The sequence below is a fragment of the Clarias gariepinus genome, chromosome 18 (genome assembly GCF_024256425.1).
Source record: "Clarias gariepinus isolate MV-2021 ecotype Netherlands chromosome 18, CGAR_prim_01v2, whole genome shotgun sequence".
Classification (NCBI taxonomy): Eukaryota; Metazoa; Chordata; class Actinopteri; order Siluriformes; family Clariidae; genus Clarias; species Clarias gariepinus.
Window position 1 is genome coordinate 1,076,244 of NC_071117.1, and position 22,685 is coordinate 1,098,928.

Sequence of the window (22,685 nt, forward strand, 5' to 3'; positions counted from 1 at the left end):
AATAAATGAAATGACATATATAATACCGAATGTTTCCTTATATATTTTTCCTCCGGAATTAACATGCCAACGTTAAACCGTTATTGTTGCACTATGGTTCCATTTTTTCTCTGATGTTATTTTAATGTACTTGTATTAATGATCCATTTCTTTGTGTGTCATTATTTAGTTTCAAGTGTCCGATAAAGAAAATAAAGATTAAATAAATCAATAAAGAAAAGCATGAATTAGAATAGATACTTTCCTATTATTTTCCACTAATTCCCTACAGTTTATTGCGCCCCACCTGTCATGTCTGTATTCCCCACTAGTAGGGCGCGCCCCACACTTTGAGAACCACGGCATTAAGGTGATTGTCTAGTTGCAAATTGTGTACGTAGTCGGAAAACTATATTATGCTTACCTTTGTAACATTAAATGGTTTATAACAGTGTCTGTCAATGATTAAGAAGTCATGAAAACACATTAGTAAACACATCACATTCGTATCTCTCTCAGTACGCTACTTACCCTGTGTTAGCTTCTCTGCTTTTTTCTTATCGTTGCTCGCGTCAGCTTGACAGCATGTTAATTCATGCCCATGCAGTGATGAGAAAGACAAACAAGTTGATACATGTCTATTCTTTTAATTTCTGCGTTGTCAGGCGATATTACAAACTTCCGGGTGGGTTCCGTACTTAAATCAAACCAAAAACTACCAAAAACAGGCTCAGGCTCTATATTCCAGCTTATCTCACATTTTCGTGTCTTCGCACTTTGGACTGCATTACCCACAAAGCATTGCCCACACTGGACTACACTCCCGTAAACAGCTGCCGTAAAATCAACCTTTCTCACCTGCCATTATATATTTCTCACCATGTCTTGCCCAAAGCCAGCCCCTCGACCCCTGCCACCAACATCTTATGCTACGCCTCGACACACGACCTTCTCGCAGGCACGACCCCCAGTCACCACTACCATCCCCGGACATGTCAGTTGTCCACTCCCCGCCGTGGTTAACACCGGAGCCGGGGAACTCATGCAACTAGGACGCGCCTCCATAACTGCAGCTATGTTGCTCCCTACCCTGCAAATTTGCTACAGAGAGGGACTCTGCGCCTATTGTGGGTCGGCGGCGTCTCAACGAACCACCTGATGGTCATGGTCTCAACGCCGGATCACCCCGAACTGTTCTGAACTCTGCCTGCGGGCGATAGCTGGGACGTGTTCTAGAGAGTCCGAGGCCCCCGATGTTAACACCAACGCCATTCCAGGCGCCTACAGAGACCTGGCTAAAGTGTTTTGCAAAAGGCGCACCACCCACCTTCCGCCCCACCGCCCCTATGACCTGGCGATAGACCTTTAACCGGGTTCCGCCCCCCACCCCACGGGCATCTCTACTCTTTATCGGCCACTGAGACCCAGGCTATGGAGGAGTACGTCGCTAATGCTTTCCGACAAAGTACCATCCACAAGTTCTTTTTCGTTAAGAAAAAAGCGGGCAAACTTCATCCATGTGTCGAATATCGGGGGCTCAATAACATCACCATTAAAAATCAACACCCATTGCCTCTTACCAATTCTGCCCTAGACACCCTCTTTGGTGCTACCATCTTTACAAAGTTGGACTTCCAGAGCGCCTACAACTTGGTGCTCATCAGGAAGGGCGATGAGTGGACATACTGGATATTATTGTAACAATCCTGCTACTATTATTAAAACAGTAACTTGCCGTTAGCAGAAATCAGGGAAAGAAAGGATCATCAGAGGAAACAATAGTATATATTCAAAGTGTATTTACAGTACATTCAATGTTGTGCTATATTTACACCACTTACATGCATGCCACCCATACCACATTCACCCAGTCCATAGCTTTGCTGAGATTTCAGAGTCTTTTCTCTCTTAACACAAAGTCGATAATAAAATACACAGAACTAAAAATGGCCCCACTCCACGCCCGATGTCCTCAGTGAGCGGCGTCCCTTTAATGCCGGCACGGATGCAGCCGAAGATGCAGCCCCGCGTGCACACTGCTGCCAATGTAGTTTTCCAGAGTAGACAGCTGTCACACATACCAACTCCCGGGAAACACACACACAATACATAAACAAAAAAAAAACCCTCCTGCATAACCACGGTCAGGAAAAGGGCTTACCCTGCACGGAGCTGAAACCAGGTATTCGGCATCAGAAAAGGAATGTCTGGCAGTAGTGTGGGCGGTGGAAAGGTGGCGTCAGTACCTGGAGGGAAAACCATTCACCATCATTATGGATCATGCCGCTTTGACTTGGGTTTTCAACCAGCCGAACCCCTCCTCACGCCTGACCCGATGGGTGCTTAGACTGCAGGCATTTGAATTTGTGGTTCAATACTGGAAGGGGCAGTACAACACAGTACCTGAGTCTAACCGGACATTAAAATTCATGAGCACAGCATTCATCAAGAAAACCACAAGCAGTGGGACCAATGGGAGTTCCAGTTTTCTATTAACATGACCTGGCAGAAAAGCACTGGTTATACCCCAGTGGAGATAGCACTGGGGCACAAGCTAAGGGGACCACTGGAGCGAATGCTGCATCGAACCATCCCACCTGATCATCCTGCCTATTTCACAGTGGAGCGTCAGAAAGCCCTGTCCAGATCGCCCGGAGCAACGTAGCTCCTATGGCATCCCTACTGCTGTGGTCATGCAGGAGAGTTTTTTGTCTGTTTGTTTTGTTTGTGTTTGTGTGTTTCCCGGGAGCTGGTGTGTGTCAGCTGTTCCCCGGAATTAAACATGTCAGCAGCAGCGTGCACGCGGGACCAAGTCTTCGGCTGCTCCTATATTGTTTGATGTACACAGGTTGCAAGTGTTTTAATTTAGCTTTATAAGGCACACAGTGAACTAACCCCACCTCATCATTATGTTAAGCCCACAGACTGCTTGGCACACATTCAAGGGCAGCAGGAAGAGAGCTATTCTGTGAAGAAAGGAAACAATTATTTACACGCATGTTTGTGAGGTGGGAGAAAGGAACTGAATCAGGCACTTTAACAGTGAGTTTCGCGCCAGAAAAAGTCATGGACGTGTATCCTGCTTATTAAATCGCGACCTAACAGATTAAAAGGACAATCAGGCATGCAAACAAAACTATGAGAGAGATGAATTCCCTTATCTAAAGGACATGTTACAGTTACCTGTGGAGTGAAATAATTTTGTTGAGCAACCCCTTCAATTCCCACAGAGCTGATACTTTCATTTTCACCAGCTTACAGATGGTGGAAGAATTTTTGGACCCTTTAAATTTAGTTTCGGATGTGACCTTTGGAATCTTTTTCTTCTGTATTTTAGTTTCTTTTACGTCTAAATATTTATCCCAAAGAGCTTTCATTTCTACCCATTTTTGATAACATGAACCAATCTAAGGATAATCTCAACCTGGATCACCCATACCCTCATATATCTGAGAGTAAGCAGAGGCTACACCGCTAAACAGGTGTAAAAGCCCCAGGACAATTCTCCCCCATACTGTTTATGGTCCAGATACCAAAAAACAGGGAGCATGCTTGCTCTATCCTTATAGAGAAAAATAAAAAAGCAGCACTCACCTGATTAGAGGTATCCCGGACAGAGGCCCCAAATTGTAAGGATTTCTTGAATTTTGGTAGACCTCCTTTTGTCTACTCAGTTCTCAGCTTGTATTCTGTTTGTCCCGCCTGGCCAGGGAACCCCTTGATGAAACACAGAACTCAGTGAGACGTTCAAGTTTATTGTGGAAGACAGGAGTATATATACGCACACACACAAAGAACCAAAGAAAAGGTGGATGCAGGAGTGTTTACATCTGGCCTGGAATGTTTTTAAAAGATAAGGTGGAGAAGAAAATAAATTTAGGAGTAGCTCTGCATTTACAAGCGTTTAACAGTTTTACGACCTTTAACATAAACTACTATAGAATGTGTTTATTAAAGGTGCAGCTTGTGTCGTGAGAAAAGGAAACGCTATGGGAATATCTTTTCATGTTGCCGGTTGTGAAGCATGTGTGTACCAAACACGCCAAATCTTGGCTTATATCGAGGCAATTGATGTGCCATGCGAGAAGATGACCTCTCCAGCGCCCTTGAGCTGGTCGGCCATCCAAGGCCGCACCCCAGCCGGTAAGGGAAGCGTCTGTCGTTAGCATTTTGCGACGACAAGACGGACCTAGAGTGGGACCCAAAGTGAGAAACCGTGGTCTGAACCACATAGAAAGGGTACGACGTCCTTCGAGCGTAACCCTTATTCGCCTTCAGGGATTGGCCCCTGTATGAAATCCCCTGGCTCTTAGCCACAACTGAAAAGCTCTCATGTGCAGAAGGCCCAAAGGTATCAACGTGGATGCAGCTGCCATGAGGCCTAAACATTTTTGAAAGTGATAGTCACTTCCTGGTCTAGTCTGATTTCCTTGAGGGCACTGAGGATGGATTCAACACGAGCGGGAGACAATTATGCCTGCATAGTGATCGAATCCAATCTGACACCCAAGTATGTTGTCCTCTGAGTCGGAACGAGAATGCTTTTGGTAGCGTTGAGTCTCAATCCCAGCGAATGGAGTCCCAGCTAGGACGACATTGCGATGTCGGAGCGCTAGCTGCTGAGACTGGGCTAGGATTAGCCAGTCGTCTATGTAATTGAGAATACGGATGCCCTGGAGTCGCAAGGGACCCAGGACAGCATCCATACATTTTGTATATGTGCGGGGTGACAGAGCTAGACCGAATGGAAGGACCCGATACTGGTAAGCTTCTCCCCCGAAAGCGAACCTCAGGAACTTCCTGTGTTGTGGCAAAACTTTTATGTGAAAGTATGTGTCCTTTAAATCTATCGCTGAATCTATCACGCTGCCAGTTTCTCCGAAGGGGGTACAAGTTTTAATGCGCGGGGGGTGTTAGTGGTTCAGCATCCTGGAATATAGCAGGATATAACCGAGACACTAACATATCTCTGGAGGTCGGTGAGGTCCAAAACACCAGAGGCGAAAACTGAACACCGACCCCCTGGGGGTGTCCGGGGGGGCATGCTCTTATAGGAAAGAGCGTTGACTGCCATTCCCCCGGGGGGAATCACCCCCACTGTCCTGGGCGCGCAGGCTTTCAGATCTTTCGGCGATCTGATCTTTTGGAGGCGGCCTGTGAGGGGCGACGAGCCGTACCCCAGTCCTATGCTGTCCTTCTGTGCCTGTTGCCTGACGAGATTCAGATCTGGTCGAGGCTGGGTGGCCGACTCTTGAGCACGGCGTGGGACAAATTTCCCAAAAACCTGTTCATACAGTTTAGCTTCTTGGAACCTAGTGGCGACGGAATTCACAGCGTCGCCGAATAGGCCGGAAGGTGAGACAGGGGCATCAAGGAAGAATGTTCGATCCTTGTCCTTGATGCCTGTCAGGTTCAACCACAGGTGCCTTTCAGCGGTCACCAAGGAGGCCATGGAACGGCCAATTGCACGGGCTGTCTGTTTAGTCGCACGCGGGAATAAATCAGTAGCCCGGCGTAATTATTTGAATGCGTCATGATTTAGTGTGCCGCTCGTGCTTAAATCTTTCAGCAGATCAGCCTGATACGCCTGCAAAACCGCCATGGTGTGCAAGGAAGCGCCGGCCTGACTTGCTGCTTGGAACGCTTTTCCTACCAGGGTAGAAGAAGTTCTACACGACTTGGAGGGAAGTGTTGGTTTCTTTAATGAGGATGATGTTCCAGGAGAGAGATAGCCCGCAAGCGTCTCTTCTATCTGGGGCATCACCACATAACCTCGTGCTTTTGCATCAATGATGTTCGAATAAAACGAAGTCGATGGTACAAAAATACAGGAAGAAAAAGGATTTTTCCAAGAACGAGATAACTCGTTGTGGAGGTCATCAAAAAATGGTAGAGGGCGGTGTTTTGGCTCCATCTCCTGGCCACCAGATAGAAATCTGTCATGTAATTTAGATTGTTTTGGGTGAGCCTGCTCCTGTGGCCAGTCAATATGCAGTCGTTCAGGTGCACGCGTTATAACTTCGAGCAATTCCTCATATTCTCTCTCATCTTTAGAGGAGCGTTCTGAGGAAGCAACTTCCATTTTCACAGAAGCAGGAGAACGAGTCTCTTCAACACACCAGCGAGGAGCACCGGAGTGTGCTCGTGAAGTGGAAGGAGAGACATCGGGATCCGGGGAGAGGACGAGAGAAAGGAGGGACTCTGTCTCTCGCGCCTCGGCCAGATCTGCTTGTGATCCACATGAGTGCAGCGCGGCTCGTGGTTCCCTAAAGAACGCGAAGCGTGCGCGAAGCAGCTTAATGGGGAGAAGATCACAGTGCTCACACTCTTCATTAAGCCCTTTGAGAGCGTGCTTCTCACCCAAACATTCGAAGCAGAATGTATGCATATTGCCCTCCGGGAAATTTTCACAAGGAGGGGGATGTAAGGGCCATATTTCATTCTTGTGATTTGTTATGTTTATCTTATTTCAGTTTATTAGTTAAGCATTTAAGCATCATACTTATAATTTGTATTGTGACATCATTTCATGAGTTGTTCTGTGACATCATCCCACAGTTATGTAGTTTCATGTCTATCACACACGTTAGTTGTTAGTTGTTGTTGAGACATGGAAGGATAAAGAAAGGTGTGGAGCACACAAGCCTTTAACCGTGAGACAGTAAGCTAAAAGGAATACAGTAAAAAGAGTTGTTGTAACTGTAATCTACTGAAGCTACAGAACACAGCAAGTGACTTGTCGTGACTACATTTACATTTAGGCATTTGGCAGACGCTCTTATCCAGAGCGACTTACATTTTTTTTTTATCTCATTATACATCTAAGCAGTTGAGGGTTAAGGGCCTTGCTCAAGGGTCCAACAGTGGCAACTTGGTGGTTGTGGGGTTTGAACCTGGGATCTTCAGAACCGTAGTCCAATGCCTTAACCACTGAGCTACCCCTGCCCCAGACTACAGTGGATTTATGCAAGAAACTGTAACAACCGTTGTACTTTGATGTTGAAAATAAACAAGGAACGTCTGGGGTCGTCAATGAAACTGTGTAACAAAAGACACGCGTCAGAACTTGTGAATAACATGCACGTACAGGGGACATCTTACTCTAAACTCCGCCATACTATCTGGTGAGTTTTATGAGATTTAATTCTGCTTGTTTTACATTTTGTTACGCTTTGCTGACACACACACGCGCACAATGCAGTGAAGAAAAAGATCTGAGGAATGTTGCTGGCTCACTCCTATTTATAACCTGCAGGTGCATCTAATCAGATGACGTCACCTGACCGAGGTTATATAAGCCAAAATTTGGCGTGTTTGGTACACACATGCTTCACAACCGGCAACATGAAAAGATATTCCCATAGCGTTTTCACGCAGCATCGAGTGTAGCCTTTGAAAGGGAACACTGTTCCAGCCTTTCATTTGAAGCTCATGTAGATAATATTACCAGGATAGCATTCTTTCACCTCAGAAATATTGCCAGGATAAAAAATTTATTGTCGCTAAACGATGCAGAAAAACTAGTTCATGCTTTTATTACCTCTACGTTGGACTATTGTAATGCCTTACTGTCTGGTTGTTCAGCTAGATGCATAAATAAGCTTCAGCTAGTCCAGAATGCAGCAGCGAGAGTCCTCACTAGAACCAGAAGATATGAGCACATCACACCTATCTTATCTTCACTCCATTGGCTCCCTGTGAAATTTCGCATTGATTTTAAAATACTATTTTTGACATATAAAGCATTAAATGGTCTCGCGCCGCAGTACCTGAGCGAACTGCTAGTGTCTTACGATCCGCCACGCCTACTTCGATCAAAGGATGCAGGCTGCTTGTCAGTACGCGTATTATGAAAAATACAGCTGGGGGGCGGAGCTTTTTCTTACAAAGCCCCAAAGTTATGGAATAGTCTTCCAAATAGTGTTCGGGACTCAGACACAGTCTCAGTGTTTAAGTCCAGGCTAAAAACCTATTTATTTAGCCAAGCATTTTTATAAATAGATTTGCCATAGGTAAAGGAGCAGATCTGGGGGACTCATGGACGTAGAGTATTATGGTGAACTGGTATGTTTGGATGCTGTCTTCCTCACTCTCATTGATCACTCAGGTTTGCTGACGGTGAGGTGATTGGTTGCTTTACATGTCAGGAAGCCCTCATGTTTGTGTTTCCTTCTGGCTCTCCCTTTTAGTTATGATGTCATAGTTAGTCCTGCCGGAGTCTCTGCTTGCACTCTACAGTTAATATACATTCACATTATACATTGTGTGACTGTGACCATACCTAACTGCCATCTCTCCTCTTCTTCTCTTTCCCCCCTCTTTCTCTTTCCTCTCTCCTCCTGTCCCCCCTTTCACTTTTTCTCTCTCTCTCTGTCGAGCTACACATGTCGTTCCTGAGCTGCCAGTGATCCAGACTCCCTCTGCCCTCCGGACCTGTCTGACCCATCCTGGTGCCCCGCTTCTGGTTGAAGATCTTGTCACATGGATGCCCCGTGTGTCTCTCTGGGATGCGTCTGGTGTCTGGGGATGATTCTCTCTACCTAGAAAATGGTTCTGGTTCTGATTCTCTGTACCTAGAAGATGGTGTTGGCAACTCTGGGGACTTGACAGTTCAATAGTTCATGACTGGAACTTCTTACAAGTCTACCTGGGTCTTCAATAACTACCTGGACTCCATATTAACATCAATTAACATCAGCTATTATAGCTGAACTGCCTCCCACCCTACACACTGTATAAATGCAGATCATTTACTGCTTTCTGTTTCACCCAGATGAGGATGGGTTCCCTGTTGAGTCTGGTTCCTCTCAAGGTTTCTTCCTATTACCATCTCAGGGAGTTTTTCCTTGCCACTGTCGCCCTCGGCTTGCTCACCAGGGACAAACTGACCATTTTGATTTATACAAATTCACATTTCATACAAACTTAAATAATTCTTTTGATTGTGTAAAGCTGCTTTGCGGCAATGAAAATTGCTAAAAGCGCTATACAAATAAAATTGAATTAAATTGAATTGTTCACACGCACACAGAATATGATGAAACACACTAAGAATGAAATATTCCCTACAATGAATCAACAAACATCACACACATTTAAAATTAATCATAGAGTGAGAAAAGAATGAAAATTCAGAAAATAAACCTCCTAAACATGTAGTTATTTATTTTTTCTTAAATGCAAAATGTTTCATTTATGAACAAAGATTTCATAAGGTACAGATTTATTTCTCCCTGTTTATTATAGAAAAGCACTCACTTCTTAAAATTAAAAAACTAATTAGATTTAATCAAAGGAACAATAAACCTTTACAATTCTATGACTTTTTTTGTGTCTCCCACTGTTTTGTCCTCTTGCATCTTTGTCCTTTGTGTTGTATTCTTGTATTATTAATTCATCAGTTGTCCTTTGTTTCTTCCTTTACTGTTATTAATGTGTATTTTTACGTTAATTAAGGCCACAGTTTTCTATTTTACATTGCTTTAAGTAATAAAAAACAGTATTTTATCTCTACTACAGTCACAGCCAATCAGAGACAGGAGTTTGGTCCCTCCCAGCCAATCAGACGCTGGAGGCGGGATCGCCTTTTACTCTCCTTCTCTTCTGCCTTTAATGCGCTTCATCCCCGCGCGCGTTAGTTTATATCGTCATTATCTTCATCAGCAGAAGGTAAATACATTCCCTCCTTACTCACTTACACTTACAGCGATCTTTATGTGACTTTGTGTGACTTTATGTATCTTTGTGTGACTTTGTGTGACTTTATGTATCTTTGTGTGACTTTGTGTAACCTCTAATATAAAGCTCCGTATCTCTCGGCTTGTTCTCACGAGGCTGAAGTTAGCTCCTTATTCTCAGCTTCCGATTCGTTTGGCTTCTTATTGCGCAGCGTCTCACTCTGCGGCTGATGTTAGCTCCTTATTCGCCTCGTTACTAACGGGAGTGTTCACGTTGGCGAAAGCTGCGCAGTTTGTTAATAAAACGTTTTTTGGTGGCTTAAACCATTCTGGCCAAGCGAATATGTACTATACCATACCGAGCAGGTACCCAACTATAGGCTACAGTAAAAGTGAAATTGTCCTGGCCCAGATTAATTTTACACTTTAAAAATTAAATGGAAATATTTAACTTTTTAATTGTATTATTAAATCGACTTTTGAATTGAGAATTCGTTTTATTTAATTTTTTTTCATTGTTTTTTTTTTTTTTAAATGGTAGTGATTTTAATGTCAATTGAACTTTAGAACAGAATTTTCCAGTGTATTGAGCGCTCTGACTGATTAATGGATATGTATTAATTATTCAGCAATCACTATATTTTTAATATTTGCCTATCCCTTACTTGCTATATACACTCGCTAAATTATAAGTATGTTAGGAGAGTATGCTACTATTCAAACTGATACATTTTAATTCTTTTATACAGCACATTAATGATAGTAAAAATGTTGCACATAGCAATAATAACTAATAATAACATTTATTAAAAAATTACCCAAACAGGTATTAACAATACAGAGATGCACATCCAAAATGCAATGGCAAACTATACGGGATTATCCTAAATTTTTTGACAGTAAACTAATTTAATTTTCATTGTATCTCTTACATTTTCCCAAAACACTAGCATGTCCTTCATTTTGAAGAAGACAAATGAAAAATTCACTAGAATATCTTCTTTTTTTTATCTTCTCCAACATTTTCTAGTGTGTCAAATTTACCTTCTCGGCTTCATCCTTGTTCATGCTAACTTTAGCCTCATCTTGTTCTCAGAGTCTCAGTTCGGACTGATACAGTAACAGTTCTCTCTCCGCCGGTCTCTCTGTGCGCGTGTCCGACACACAGCGGACACGCGCATCACATTACAGCTGCTGGATGTGTTTCAGTGGCAGTAAAACATGTTATAGGATAGAGAGAGTGCACTCTGCATCTGCAAACGGTCCTGACCCTGTAGTGTCCTGGTAGCACATTCACACTACAGTAGTAGAGAAGTTTATCTTCATTAATCAAACATTGTATAGATTCTTACTTACTAACTGGACTTGGACAAAACCACACCAGCGTGTTACTGCTGTGATTAGAGTTAACAAGACGATTACTGAAATGATCTCAGCAGGTCCTTTAATGACAGCAATGAAATGCAGTGGAAAGGGTTTTTTGGGATAAGGCATTGGACTACGGTTCGGAAGATCCCAGGTTCAAACCCCACAACCACCAAGTTGCCACTGTTGGGCCCTTGAGCGCGGCCCTTAACCCTCAACTGCTCAGATGTGTAATGAGATAAAAATGTAAGTCGCTCTGGATAAGAGTGTCTGCCAAATGCCCAAATGTAAATGTAAATAACATTCTGGAGTATATGCAAATTACTATTATAAAAACTTAAGCAGCAACTCTTCCAATTTCCAATATTTATGTAATTCTCAAAACTTTTGGCCATGACTGTATATTCATGGTATATTACTCATGTGTTTGTAACAGTAAACATTGCTATAAACTACTATAAAGACATACTAAAGTATAATCTAATTATTATCTATAAATACATTAATCACTGTCATGTACGTTAGTACTTTTACACAACCATATGCTTAAAGTGTATAAATCTTATTAAAGATATCACATTGGAAAACATATTAAATCATAGTAGTTGCATTTTTAAGTAATTGTCATTTTCCAGTCCTTCATTTGATACCACGCGCTTGTCTAAAAACTGCTGTTCTGAAATAGGCTCGTGTGAGGGAATAATTTAATAATAATAAGGTGTCCAATAATTAATGTGCGTGTGAGAGTGAATAGTGCTTGGTGATTATAATCTTTGGGCGTTTTCTCACTGGAAACTATTGTTCCGTTCTGTTCCTGAGCATGATTTCTCCTCCTGCCCGTCCCCCCGCAGGTTTGCGTGCACATTATAACAACTGTTCTGATTCCAGGCACACGTGCGTATTTACACAACCAGAAACAGTAGGTGGCGGTAGTTGGTTTGTCTTCTGTCCAAAAGAAGATAAAAGAAGAAATCGCAAGTTATGAACTAAATGAGACACTTGTTAATGTGGATCTGTTTACATTTGTGACAAAAACAACGGTGCTCTAAACAACATGCCTACTGACGCATCTATCAGCGTAGCAACTAACACAGTTTGCGAGCGTTCTGCAGGACGAACTATCTTGATAAACGAGTACCGAGTATCCTCGAGTATCATGTGTCACACATGTGCTACTTCTTTGCGGACAGACACTGAGAGTAACATGATCACAACTGGGCCAATGGTTCTCCTCTAAAGCTTTTAATTTGTGTTTGTATGTGTGTGTGTTCAGCAAGGTGTGAGTGTGTGTGCATTCATGCAACATTAATAAAATGTTTTACTAAAAAATATTCAAGTAAAATATCATTTAAGTAAGTGTTGTGACAAAAAAGTAGATGCCAAATACAAGAAAAATGTAAAAATTAAAATGTAGCTTATTTCTATATTTACTTCTACTTGTATAGCAAGAGGGTGTGTGTTACTGTAATAAAGACAATGGCACCATGACTTTTAACAGTCTGTCATCATTATCTGCATCCTATTGGATCTCTTGATGTTCCTTCCTCTGTATCTGTAGTCAGCGCTCCTTTATCTAAATGTGAGATTTCAACCAGGCAACAAGAGTCTCCTGCTTCTGCATGTCAGGTTTTTCCTCTTCCTTTTGTTGTCAGCTGGTCTTGTGCTACTGTCGGAGGTCTCAGTCTGTGTTTCCTCCAGTGTCTGTCTGCAAGGAAGTATAAAAGCTCACGATATAAAAATATGTTGCTCGCGACAGTGTAACAGCCCGTTAATTTATGCTCATGTAATGATGAGATTCTTTTCCCGTTCTTTTATTTTCTGCATTGTCAGGTTATATTACAAACTTTCGGGTGGACCCTGCACTTAAATCCAAAAAAACTACTGAAGAACAAAACTCACGCTCTATATCCTAGTCTATTTCTCGCAATTACGTTCACACACACCGGACTGCATTACCCACAATGCATCTCCTGCACTGGACTATACTTCCGTAAACAGGTGTCATAAATCAACCTTTCTCTCCCGCAACACTGTTTTGTCGGAAAAAGTTAGCAAGAAACATCGCTAATGACACTCGTGTGAGCGCAAACTAATGAAATTACTGCTGTAAAGTAAAAGAAACAAACAAATGAGCCTGAACTTTACCTTTAAAAAGAATCGCAACAGAGCAGAGTTTCTGTGTGGAGCAGAGAGTGTGTGCGCGCGTAATTTGTCCCAGGAGGGCGAGACCAAAACCTACCGCTGCCGCAGACGAGAAGTTCATTTAAAGTTATCAGCCTGAAAAATGACCAATTAACAGCCCCTCAGATTAGAGGCGTTATGAAGTCTTTACAGAGCAGAAGTAGCAGAAACATCTCACCATTAACTGTTCAAAGGAGATTAATGCATTTTTTGGACACCTTCAGCATTCCTTTACAATGTAGAAAGAAATAAACATCAGGAACCATCATGGAGTTAGAAAGTGACCCCAAACTTTTAAACGTCAACTTGCCATCTGCAATTATTGTTAAAAACAAAACAAATGTTGATTTCCATAAAATACAGTTTAAATGTCAAAATTAAAGATCATTAAACTCTGTATGTGGTTTTTGCATTTTTTAAAGTTTAATACATAAATAATACCCTGATTTATGGTTTTATATAGTTGTAGGCAAAACATAAAGTAAAGAAGTTTTTATCAGATTAATCGAAAATAATAATAATAATAATAACAATAATAATCGCCCAACTAATCGATTATCAAAATAATCGTTAGTTGCAGCCCTATATCATATTAGTTTATGTTATATGTTTTGTTTGTAAATCTATCACATTCCCCAAATTGAGTGTCTAGCCTGCGACCCTGTTTCTCTTTGGTATGGTTTTGGTCGGGTTTTGTACTCAAACTGAATAGTATTTAAAGTGATCCATGTTTCTCTTTATCCTGTCCAGAGCCCCAGTCCCAACTGAAGAGAAGCAGATCCATAGCATGAGTCTGTTTTGCTACATAGGTTGGGGTGATTGAGGTGAAGCTGGATGTTTGTGTTTTGTGTGAAAGTGTTCCCACCTTTTCCTCTTACCCCATGGCCCAGATATGTGAAGAATACCAGAGATTGTGTCCACATGATGGGCGTGTCCAGTATGTGTCCAGTATTTGGCAGTTGTTCCTGCAATTCCTTTTAATATGGCTATAGGTCTCTTGGCAGGGTTCCCCATAACATTTCCTCTCGTTTCTTTGTTTGTTTTGGAGGGTGGTGCATCATTTTTTTTACACTTGTTGATAATGGCTTCATGACCTAATCCCAGAGAGCACTGCTCTGTTGGCCCAACGTCAGGAAAATTTTGGTAACCTTTTGTCAATGCTTCGACATCAGGTGAAAGTTGGGCAAACAGCAGTTCATGCATTGGACCCATGTTGGCATCAGGGGTTGGCCCAACATTATCTTATTCCCTGTTGGTGGGGCCATAGATAGTTTGGCCCACCATTGGTTTCAATAGATAATGTAGCTGTCACAGATAAAGAGTATTTTTGTTCTGAATATTTTTGGTCACATTTTGAAATACCTTTTGTTTGTTATAAATGGTGTGTAATATTTAACTTCGTATTTGGAATTGTTCATTTGATTTATATGATAATATGGAAATTGTACTACCTACAGGAGTAGCGCTATACTGATCAGTCATGTGTTTTTTAATTTGCTGTGTGTACACAGAAAAGACATGAGTTTGCCAGTGTGTTGAGAGTGCAATATGAAGAAAAGTGTTGTTTAAAATGTATCTCTTAATGTCTCCTGAATCCTGATTGGAAGGCACACGGTATGTTTGTTTATATTTCGATTATCATGCCTTTGTAACGTATGGTAAAGTTTGTAATGAGAAAAGCTTTAAAATAAGTTATGTAAGTTAAATAGTTCTGTGTCATGGTGCATCCACTTCACAATCTGTAATTTTTTTGTATTATTTATTTTTATATTTATAGTTTTTTCACGGTGGCCATTTGATATTCGTGAAGTTGACTGTCTTCACTTTTGAGAAAATTATATTAAAACTTGAAAGCATTGAAGGTATCAGTTAAAGAGTGATTTTTCTGGTCAGGAAAAAACATTCGGGAGCTGTTAAAGGTCCTACACATTATATTTTTCATTAAATGTTGGTATGATCTTTAGGGTCCTAATGAAAAGTTTGTATTATACGTTAATTAAAAATTCAAAAGGATTGTGTAAAAAAAACACTACTTTTACCTGGTAAAAACTAGCTCTGTTCTCAGCAACCTGTTTCAGTACATGCTAATTTAAATGCTCATGACCTCTGCTGAGCCCGCCCCCCTGAGCCAGTCTCCCAGTTCTGTGGGGCGTGACACGTGGGGTATAGCCACGGAAGTGTAGTCCAGTGCGGGAGTGCTTTGTGGGTAATGCAGTCCAAACTGGAAAACGCTGTAATATAGAGCCTGAGCCTGTTTTCTTCAGTCGTTTTTGGTTTGATTTAAGTACGGAACCTACGCGGAAGTTTGTAATATTGCCTGACAACGCAGAAATTAAAAGAATAGACATGCATCGACTTGATTTGTCTCTCATCACTGCATGGGCATGAATTAACGGGCTGTTACGCTGCCGCGAGCAACAACAACATAAAGCGGAGAAACTTACCGAGAGAGATACGGACGCGATGTGTTTACTGATGTGTTTACATGACTTCTTAATCTTCGACAGACATCGTTATAAACCATCTAACGTTACAAAGGTAAGCATAATATAGTTTTCCGACTACGTACACAGTTTGCAACTAGACAATCACCTTAATGCATTGTTTATTATAAACGGGCGATTAGGGATTATATAGAGACGGATATACATAGAGAAGAAGCCATAACCATGTTCTATGAGAGTATAAGTTAACTTACACTCCGCATTCATCGTGATTATTAGAAAAGGCGATCTGCAAAGAGTCATAGTAAAATAAATTACACTTACCGAGCCTGGTGAAGATGAAGCAGGAACACGAAGCGTTAGTACAGATGAGTAATTCCATCTCAAATCAACCAATGAAAGAGAAATTTTCCACCATCACCTCTCAGATTTTGCTGATTTTTTTCACCAATTGTTGATATTGCCATAAAAATAAAAAACCCCAATTTTTCTGTCCCAACTCCCACTCGTTGAAAAATGGCAGCCATCTCAATTTTTGGCCTCAAAGTGCTTTTAGACATGCCACGCCCCTTTTTGAAATCCTCTTTTCCTTAATAACTCGCTTGCTCTATGTCATATGGAGATGAAACTGGGTATATTTATGTAAGTTTTTATGTAGATTCAGATTCTGCAATCGGAATTCGGCTATCTGCTGTGGTTATGGAGATATTTCTGAAAAACCATTTTTGGGGGGTACCCCTTTTCGACCCCCCAGAACCCAAGGTCTGCATGTATATATGTTACTCAAAAAAATAGGGGTTACTTCACATCACCTCATCTTGAAAATAAATAAAAACCAGGGGTGTGTTATGCCCTGTTTTATAGAAATCATCAAAAATTTATTGTCCAGGTTTTGCGACATTAAATGATTTGACACAGAAATGTACTGCAATATCTGTAAAATACTTAATGCATACTCATAAAATCTGCTGCTTTCAAAGTAAAAGTTACCTCAAATTCTTATAGTAAACCACGAAAGGATGCAGAATCACCTAGGATGTATCCCAATGAAAACCTTGAACAGCATCCTGACAAATAAAAAATAACATTCAGCAAAATCCATGAGGATAACAGCCTCCTTTCCAATGGGAAGTTTCTTTTTCAGTTTTTTTAAATAAGCAGCTTGGGCCTTGGCTGTATAGTGATGAGCTGTGCAGGGGTCACATTTTTCACAAAGTCTCATAATGAAATCCACTGCTTGAACTGAACAGTGTCATCTGGGTCCAAATCAGCATTTTCAAATATACCATCAAGATTAGGGCTGGGCCAGATTATACCTTCCACGGTAATACCGGTACAATGTTAGGCAATGATAAGAAAATAAAATATCGCGATAGAATATGGGTAAAACACGCATATGCAGTGCCTTTGTTTCCAAACGCTTATGGCGGAAAAAGCTTGGCGGCGGCGGAGAATAAGAAAGGCGAAAGCGGATCGTTGAATGAAACAGATGAACCAGAATTGGTTTGTAAAAATGCCACCTGTGCAACATATAGTCACGAGAATCCAAAGAACAGACAAGCTTTGCCATCAGGTCTTTGTAATCAGATTGTGATTAAGATAACAAACTACATTGGAAAGCTTCAGTTAATAAATTAACATAAATGAAACACACTCACCTGCTTTTGTTTTTCTGCACTTAATTAGCACCAAGAAAAAGATGATGCAATTACCAAGTTCCTTGAGTGCGAGGTCACTCATGGAGTTGAGATAATTCAACTTTCTGATCAGTATGAACCTGAATGGTTCAGTTACAGGATACTGTTTGACAGTGATACATGTATCTTACATGTACCACCATAAAATGACACATTTACTGGTAGATAAGGCCTATTGTGTAGATCCATGTACATTCTCTGTATATAAAATGTGTATCAAATCGTAAAACATTTGCAAAACCTGGACAATTAATTTTTGATGATTTATATAAAACAGGGCATAACACACCCCTGGTTTTTATTTATTTTCAAGATAAGGTGATGTGAAGTAACCCCTATTTTTTTGAGTGACATATATACATGCAGACCTTGGGTTCTGGGGGGTCGAAAAGGGGTACCCCCAAAAAATGTTTATTCAGAAATATCTCCATAACCACAGCAGATAGCCAAATTCCGATTGCAGAATCTGAATCTACATAAAAACTTACATAAATATTTCATCTCCATATGACATAGAGCAAGCGAGTTATCAAGGAAAAGAGGATTTCAAAAAGGGGCGTGGCAAGTCTAAAAGCACTTTGAGGCCAAAAATTGAGATGGCTGCCATTTTTTAACGAGTGGGAGTTGGGACAAAAAAATTTGGGGTTTTTATTTTCATGGCAATATCAACAATTGGTAAAAAAAAAATCTGCAAAATCTGTGATCATGTGGTGGAACCCTCTGGTTGATTTGAGATGGAATCACCCAGATCCATTTTTAGGAGCAGCTTCCTAGTAAAACCTGCTTTATATTGACCAGCGTTTATAAAGCAGTCTGGTGAAAAATGATTATCGCAAACATGAACGCATTTAGGTAAATCAGCGGGGACGTTAGCTATAAAAACTAAATTCAGCCACTGCGTTCTCAGTGGCTCAGATACCTAACCCTAGGTAGGTAGGCCTACCCTAGGTCACTAACCCTAGGTAGTGAATGACGACTGCTGTGTTCGCTATTACACCCAACAACTGTACACAACACTCGCTTAGGCGCCATTTTGCTCCAGCGGCGAAAAACAATGGCCGACAGCTTCTTCTCACTCGGGGCGTGTCTTTGCTAAAACACCAGTGTCAATCAACTTGTGTAGGAGCGGCCTCTGTCGGTTTGGCGTCACATCGACAGGCATTTGTGATTGGCCTGATTTCAGAAGGGGGATGTTACTGTAATAAACGAAAAGAAAACCACTGGGCGGCTCTTTATCATCGTAGAGTGGTTGTGTACGCACTCTCCTAACACACAGTTCAGTCCAAACAGCTTAAAATAGTGCATGTAGTGCTGTATGACCCCTTTAAAGATAATAGCAAGGTTGGAAATTGAAGATTAACTTGTATTGCTTTAGCTTTGTGCAGCAGACTCTCTCAATGATGCCATCACATCAGGAGCTCATATTAGGGCTGCTTACCAATCTAGTACATAATCCATGTTGTAAATAAAAATAAAATCCTGACCAGAGCATTAGATGATCAAGGAATCAGGAGACTTAGAGCCAGGGTTCAGCTCGAGAAAATAGTTTTATTTTGCGTGCACACGTAAATTAGTCAGCCTGGCGCAATGAAATCCAGACATGAATGGCCATACACTCAATTTTATACTACGACGTAAACATCGAACCTAGGCCAAGAAAGGAAAAACAAAAAAGAAGAAAAATACAATCAAGGTTAAAAACATTATGTAGAACTAAGTACACAAGGACACTTATAAAGATCATGCTGACATAAATTCATTATTAATGATTGTGCCATATTCATATCAAATATTTAGTAAAATTAGAAATAAATCCCTCACCCATGAGGATGGGTTCCCTGATTTTGTCTGGTTCCTCTCAAGGTTTCTTCCTATTGCCATCTAAGGGAGTTTTTCCTTGCCACCGTCGCTGTCAGAGACATTTCATTCATCATTCATTCATCTAATTATTATCTAGACACATTTTTATTTTTGTGAAGCTGGGGCACAGCGGCACATTGGTGAAGTGGTTAGCACTGTCACCTTGCACCTCCAGGGTCCGGGTTCGTTTCCCGGCCAGGCTCAATTCCTGTCTCTGTGTGCATGAAGTGTACATGTTCTCCCCGTGCGTGGTGGGTTTTCTCTAGGTACTCCGGTTTCCTCCCACAGGCCAAAGATATGCGTTTCTGAATTGCCCGTAGTGTTTGTGTGTGCGCCCTGTGATAGATTGGCACCCTGTCCAGGGTGTACCCTGCCTTGTGCCCTAAGCCTCCTGGGATAGGCTGCAGGTCCCCGTGACCAAGGATACAGCGGTATAGACGATGAGTGAGTGAGTGAATAGTACATAAATAACATTGAAAGAACTGTATATCTAACTCAGTAGATACTGCTGGTGACCCAACGTTGGTCCACCAATGTCGCCTGTGTTGCTCCTACAGATTTAAAAAACGAGCGTTTTTTTCTGCGGCATCTGTGGAGGCATGACGCAATTCCTCCCTCTGACTGCCGCGCTATTCTGCGAGTGCGGGCCTTGCAATTTTCATCCAAGTGTTGTACTTCACAGAATTTCCACCAGTTGGCACATGGAAGAACTCTGCCAGAGCACATTATATGTATAATCATTCAAAGTCTGCAATGTACAGTATATGTACTTAGTGATTGTGTAAAAACAGCTACAATAAATTCTGAACAAATAGACTCAGTTCTTATATATTTGTCTATTTGTTCAGAATTTTACACCACGTTTCTTCTTTGGGTTCTGCCAAAGTCGCGTGCATTTTCGGAAGCGGAGCCACGCAGGTTTTATGTGACGGACTAATGTGAAATAAATCAAATATCTATATATAATATTATTGTTGTTGTAACAGTTTCATCTCATCTCTGGAGGAAACAGTTGTGTGAGGACCGGTCAATGCAGCGAAACTTTAATCAAAATGAAAACCGATTACTCCCTTATGATATGTTATCAACTGTATTTATAGTGAAGAACTGAACAGATGTAAATCTATCAATCTATCCATAAACACACAGCTTGATCTCTGTTTCTCACTCTGCGCTGCTGCTGTCTGCTGAACTGATTGAAAAATGCGCAGAAAGACGTGATGGATCAAATGTAAAGGGGAAAGAGACGATAATACATTTTTGAGTTCGTGGAGCTAATTGCAAAATTTTTTAGGGGGGCTGAACAATTCCAACTTCACCAGGTGCTTTTCAAGACACTGAAGGACAACAGTGAATAGACATTCTTTACTTGCTTTTCCAAAACTGTTGCAGTAAATCCTAAGTCTGTTTTATGTGACGGACTGATGTGAAATAAATCAAATATCTATATATGATAATAATATTTGTTGTTGTTGTTGTTGTAACAATGTTTTCAAACATACACACCACATTAATGTTGGCATACAGTGTTTCATCTCATCTGTGAAGGAAACAGTTGTGTGAGGACAGGTGAATACAGCGAAACTTTACTCAAAACGGAAACCGATTAATGCTATATATATATATATATATATATATATATATATATATATGTATAAATGAATGTATTAACACTAGAATTACTGACGTTTTTATTTTATTTTATTTTTTTTTATTTTATTTAGAATTACTTTACTTTTTTATTTTCTGGTGCAAGTCCCGAGGTGTTATTCACCTCTGCGCAACCACCCATTACCTGTGAGACCTGGCACATTTGTGCAGGGTTAGTAAATCTATTGTTAATAAAAATGCTTGCTTGGCATATGACTTAATCTTTATATTGCATAAGTATAATAACAATATTAAAAAGTCAATATTAACTTTATTTTGAGATCTCACAACTAGTGTTGACAAATCATGCATTATAATGACTTTAAATGACTAAAATGACTTTAATAACTAAATGACTATTTTTACATATAAATAGTGTCATGTCGATGTTTGCTATAGTACAGTATTAAATTATTTTTAAATACAACAAACAATGTTTTTTTTGTATTTAAAGAAAGTTTCTGTAGCCCTATTTGCATTTTTATTAGCTTTTAGCCTCATGTTTAGCACATATTAACGCCCAATACAAATACCATTAGATTCTATCCACACTAAGTACAAATGGTTTTGATACAGTGACTTTGATAACTACAAGGATAATTACAAGTGCTCATAGTGATACTGTAGTTGTCCTAACTATTTCACAGTCGTTCGAACTGGTGATCCAGGTTTTCTTTTTTGTAAATGCAGTTAATACCAAGACATTCACACTGTCTTTAGGAGGGGAGGTCCTAAGATATAAAATGCTGTATTAAACTAGCCTAACTACAGTGTATGCATTTGCAGTTCGCGTAAAATTGGTATTACACATTGGTTGCTGAATTTAATCTCACACACACATGGAGGTGAAGACATTCTAAGAAAGTCACAGTTTGCGCTACCAAAAAGCAAAGGGTAAGAATGCATTTTTATTTACACCATTTCTTATAAAGTTTGTGTTGTCCTTATGTTTTAACCTTTCTACAGAAATCTGGAAAGAAGAACAAGCCGTGCCCAGGCAGCAACTCGGCTTGTAAAAAAGAAATCAGTATTTACAGTAATTGTTTTTTATTATTACACTGATAAATACTCATGTACTGTACATGTCCATGTTGTAATAAAGGTATTAAATTACTCTTAAAATTGTTTTTTTTAAGGCTGTACTAATTAAAAACCAGTGTCCCAGCGTAGTGAAAGTTTTGAAGCAGGAGTTAACGACTTTGACAAGAAAGCTTCTGAATTTGGAGGCAAGGGTTGGCTGGTTGGAGGAGCGTTTGAAAGAAAAAGCACACCAGTCTTGGCCGCCGACAACAGATAGGGGCACCTCCACAGACGGCTTTCCCGCATGGATGTCGACTCTTTTGGAGACTCCCATTCTAGACAATGACCTGAAGCACACTGCTGCAAGAAAGGTCATTGCCACAGAGGGCATTAACTGGGTCAAGACTCCAGCTGAATCCCCTGATATGAATCCCATTGAGATGGTATGGCATGCAATAAAAGACTATATTAGAAAAACAGCAAAACCAACTACAAAGACCGATTTTATTGCTGCCATAGAAAAGTTCTGGTTTGAAGAACTAAAAGATACTATATGTAACAACTACATAAATAGACTTAAAAGTTCTTACAGTCGTGGTTACGAATCAGGGTGGACATACCGGAATGTAGTAGATGTAAAAAAACAAAAATAAAAATGTAATCCGTCTTAATCTGTATTTTTGCCTATGTAACCACTCAATAAAAACCTTACAGTAATAAAAACGTGGTCTAATTGTATTAAATAGAAATATAAGTAAAAAAGCATCTTCAGCTTGCTCTTTTAGTTGGATAATAGCATATTAAACTGATTA

At 40.6% G+C, this 22,685-nt stretch overlaps 1 protein-coding gene across 1 annotated transcript in view; it reads left to right on the plus strand.

Moving 5' to 3' along the window:
• Positions 1 to 9,586: 9,586 nt before the first annotated feature.
• Positions 9,587 to 22,685, plus strand: part of LOC128506731 (integrin alpha-M-like) — a 226,098-nt gene continuing 212,999 nt past the window's right edge. Inside the window, exon 1 of the mRNA XM_053477300.1 lies at positions 9,587 to 9,648. The gene's annotated coding sequence lies outside the window, so the exon portion shown is untranslated. The remainder of the gene's footprint in view (positions 9,649 to 22,685) is intronic.